The sequence below is a fragment of the Peromyscus leucopus genome, chromosome 5, assembly GCF_004664715.2.
Source record: "Peromyscus leucopus breed LL Stock chromosome 5, UCI_PerLeu_2.1, whole genome shotgun sequence".
Taxonomy (NCBI): Eukaryota; Metazoa; Chordata; class Mammalia; order Rodentia; family Cricetidae; genus Peromyscus; species Peromyscus leucopus.
Genome location: NC_051067.1, coordinates 29,875,913 through 29,880,569, shown reverse-complemented (window position 1 = coordinate 29,880,569; position 4,657 = coordinate 29,875,913). Strand labels below are relative to the sequence as shown.

General features: G+C 43.3%; 1 long non-coding RNA gene across 1 annotated transcript; it reads right to left on the bottom strand.

Annotated features, from left to right (window-relative positions):
- Positions 1 to 586: 586 nt before the first annotated feature.
- On the bottom strand, positions 587 to 2,302 carry LOC114701379. Its single transcript, XR_003735815.1, has 2 exons — positions 2,108 to 2,302; positions 587 to 1,779 (listed from the first exon to the last, which is right to left on the bottom strand). It is a non-coding gene; the product is annotated as an uncharacterized LOC114701379 (long non-coding RNA).
- Positions 2,303 to 4,657: the final 2,355 nt, after the last annotated feature.

The window sequence follows — 4,657 nt, the reverse complement described above, 5'->3', positions numbered from 1 at the left end:
GACCTTGGCAAACCAGACATGGTCTCCCTTCCCCCATATACGTTTGGAGGTTTTCAAGGAGCCTGGAACTTTTTATTTGCTTTCAATATGATTGATTGATTTCATTATTTTATTTTCATTCAAGAGTGGAGAAAAAAGGATGGGGGGTAGGAAGGGAGTCCATTGCACACTGCTTGCTTACAGTCCTGAACTCCCTCTAGGAATTCCAGCCTCCAGCTCGGTGTCCCACCCTGTCTTCCCCGGTGGAAACGGGGACTCCTGGAGGTTCTAACAGGATTCCCAGGATTTTCTGTCAGGCTGAACCAGTAAATGTGGAGTGAGAAAGGCCATGCAGGCGGGGCAAGTGAGGCCAAGCTGTGGGCAGGGAGGAGGCAAGCGCTTTGGCCATAGGAAAGGCAAACTGTTAACCGTTAATCTTACCCCATCCCTTCACCTCTTCCTAGCCAGCCTGGCCTTTGTAGCCACTCCATGTGACATCCACCAGGGTAGGATGGAATTCCACCAATGTTAATGATTGAGTTTAGGATTCTAAGGTTGTGAAATTCTAAAACTGGAAGGATTTCTCTGTGTTTTTGTTCTTCCTTGGTTTTTTTTTTCCATTTATTCCCAGGAATGGATTCATATTTTGGACACATTTGAAAACCCATCCCCTAACTCCAGAGAAAGGAATTGGAAGCTGATGAATTTAAGCTATGTATCGTGGTCGCAGTCATGCGAGGGACTCAAGCCACAGCTCAGATCTCTTAATTTCCAGATCATGCTAAGGATTCTTCTGCTCTATAGACAGTTTTGCTTCCAAGTATGCAGGCAGCATTAGATTTCCAGCATGACGAAACCTAACCCATGAGGAAGCATGGAATCTAATAATCTCTTTTTACTCTGTGGCCAATACAGCTAAGCCCTATCATTTCAACGCTCAAAATATTTGCCGCCTTTTTTCCCTCTGATTTTTGAGATATGCCTATCCTTACCAAATTCAAAAGCCCCTAATAAACAAGCACTTTAAAATCTATCTACACATTTAAGCAGCTGGTGTGTGTTTTTGTCTCCTAACTTCTGCAAAGATGAGGCGTTTGGTTCTCTGGGAGGTTTTGTGTTTCCATTTTTAGCATGCAGAAGACATATCACATCTGTACATGCTCTACAGGCACTCACGAATAATTTTTGTTTGAAGGACTAATATACTTTAAGAAAAAGTAGTCCTGGGTGGCAAAGTATGGCTCCCTGCTAGACAGCTCATCCCCATTCCCCTCTGACTGGTCCCCACAGCATCCTGTCCACACAGGGACTTCATCCCCAGACATTTCTATTCCCACTTGCCTCCCCAGGATGGCATAAGGTGCTCTGATGCTCAGAGACAGGTCAGAGGGAAGATTTAAGGCAAGTGCTCCAGTTTAATTTCTTTTTTTAGTTTTTTTGAGACATTTTTATAGCCCAGGTAGCCACGAATTCACTCTGCAGTTCAGGTTAGCCTTGAACTCTTGGCAATCCTCCTATCTCAACCTCCTACAAATACTGGGATTACAGGCAGTACCCACCATACCCACCTCCATTCTTTTTTTGCTTATAAATTTACTGCATTGCTTTGCTTTTCACAATGAATCTGCAGGATTAGTAAATGATTGGTGGAGGGCCTTTAATCTGTGGATTCTCTGATCATGCCAAGTTGAACTAGAGAAACAAATAAAAATGGGTGTGTGTGTTTGTGTGCTATTGAGGTACACATGCCTTTGCATATGTGGTAAGCACAGGAAGAGGCTTGATGTCCTGCACTATCACCTGTAGTGGGTAGCCATTCCAGCTTGGATCTGGAAGCTCCAACCCCCATTGAGACTCTGGCAACTGTCACGCCTACAAGGCGGGGCGAGGGGAGGTGCTGGAAACCTGAGAGCTGGATGGGCAAGCGCTCGCTCTGGGCGCGCTCTCTGCGCCTGGACCCTGGATAGTGGAGATTGATTGTGCAGAGCTCCAGAGAACACCGCTGGATTGCGATACACTTTCCCCAGACCCCCGCGACCTATCCATTCCTTCATTTGTAAGTCATCCACTAAATAAATCTTCCTTTTAACTACGTGGAGTGGCCTTTATAATTTTCCCCAATAATCACCCATTATCTCTTCCCTTAAGACACAGTCTCTCAAAGAATCTATCCTAAACTGCTGGCCAGCAAGTCTCAGAGCCCCTCCTGTCTCTATCCTCTATGGCTCTGAGATTACAGCTACATGCAGCCATGCCTGACTTTTAAAAGATTATTTATGCTTTATTTTATATGTATGAGTATTTGACTATGTGTGTGTGTGTGTGTGTGTGTGTGTGTGTGTGTGCACGCCACATGTGTGTCTAGTGCTTGCAGAGGCCAGAGGCTTTGTGTCTGCTGAGAGTGGATTCGCAGACAGTGGTGAGCTGCCATGTGGGTTCTGGAAACCAAATTCAGGTCCTCTACAAGAGGAATAAGTGCTCTTAACCTCTGAGCCATTGCTCCAGCACCTCCTCCAACATTTTATATGGGTGCTGGGGATTTGAACATGGGTCCTCATGCTTGTACAGGTTTTCTTACTCAAGAAAAAAAGTCCAGTTAAAATAATATGGCTTGTCAAAGTCCTGTGGTAAACTCTGACTCATTCCTTGATGGAAAAGTCCCTGTTAGCAGAGCTGGCCCACAGGGGACCAGGATTACAGCCCAGAAAGATGTACTACAGGAAGAACCAGGCATCTGAGATGGAAGAGGATAGGGCCAAAAAGAGACCCACCAAGCACACATTCTCATGGAACTTGCCTCCCCCAAATGCAAGGCAAATGTTTGCACTCCAGATGCAGTCAACTACTTTCTCAACAGGCCATCTCCATCTCTTCATCCCACAGCTCAACCATCTCCATCTCTTTATTCCACAGCTCAACCATCTCCATCTCTTCCTTCCACAGCTCAACCATCTCCATCTCTTCCTTCCACAGCTCAACCATCTCCATCTCTTCATCCCACATGTCTGCCGCTCACTACACAGAGCCATTTGGTGCAGTCATTCAAGTAAAAAGAAAAAAGAGTACAGCAATCCCGTTGAGTGAAGTAAGTCCCTACATTTTCAGCAACACAGACAAATACAGAAAATAATACAAGCTGCAGTACTTCCGAAGAATATACAAGTGTAAAAATGCATAGTATAGTAAGAATACAAGTATCATTCTGCCCCATGGATTAGAAAGCATTCAACCTTTCCTTGGGAGTTTAAACTCATTAGGGTCATGTCAGGGCAAAAGAGCAACACCCACCTAGAGCAGACCCCAGATTCTTTTCTAGTCTCTTTAGCAATTAAATCGAGACTCAGACTCTAATTTTGCAATGTTATCAGTAACTTAGGCACCTTACAATTTCTGGTCACTCTTTGATGATGTGTAAATGCATTCAACTGGTTAGGCTGCCTAGGCTCAAGGAGAGTTATTATAATGAGAATCCCTGTGAGAGAATTTCTCAAAAAAATTGTCATTGTTAGTAAAAAAAAAAAAAAAAAAGTTACTTGTTAACATTCACTTGACCATCTCCAGGCAAGGTCTCTCCTAGCAAAAGGTAACAAACTCATTGCTTCAAATCAGAAAAGCAGAATTGTGGGAAGGGGAAGCTTTAATGACCAGAGATACCAAAAAAAGGTACTTATGGTAATATGACCAAATGGTCAGCCCTGAAAAATTATATACAATTAACATCATACAGACTGGGCAAGTTATGTAAGGGAATACACACACACACACACACACACACACACAATTTAAATACATACATACATATATTCATGTAACAATTAATGAAAACAGAGGCCAAGAATTTGAAAAATAGTAAGGAAAGATATGAGGGTGTGGAGGGAAGAAAGGGAAGGGGGCAGGGAAGAAGGGAAATGAAAAGAAAGGGATGGGGGAAATAAAAGACATAATAAAAAAGTTAAAACACAGAAATAAATAAATTGGGGGCAGTGTTTTTAAAAATGGGCCAGGGGTGTCGCTCAGTAGTAGCCCATTTTGCCTGAAGGTGCAGGGTCCTGAATCCCATCCCTGGCACTGCAAAAAACAAGCAAACCAACAAATAAACAAAAACAAAAAACCCTACTACATCCAACATCCAATCAACTGAGCATGTAAAATAAAGCAATACTCTTGGCTATTATTATTATTATTATTATTATTATTATTATTATCTCATTTAAAAGGGGACCTGTCCCACTATGCTGCCTAGGCTGGCTTCAAACTTCTGGTCACAAGCCACCCTCCGAACTCAGCTTCCTGAGTATCTGGGGCTACAAGTGAGTGCCACAGTAAAGAGCCTTGCTTTGAAGACAGATGCATCTTAAACAGTGCTGATCACCTGGCCTGCGACACTATGGTCTTAGTTGGGAATGAGGGTCAGACTACAATCACTCACAGCTGCTTATATAACCATTTCTCTAGCCTTTGATAAAACGATGTTCATAAAGAGATGGGGAGATGTGATTTATAGCTCTTGTCTGTGTCTCTCACAACTAAATTGAGTGTTCCACCATGTGTGAGTGGGTATGTGTGAATGCAAACACGCTCATATTCACAGGTTTTAAAAAAAAGAAAATCCACCCTCCAGCGTAGCCTTGTGTTTAAGTGCCTGTGTGCCTCACAATGGTCTCAGTGGCCGGCAGGC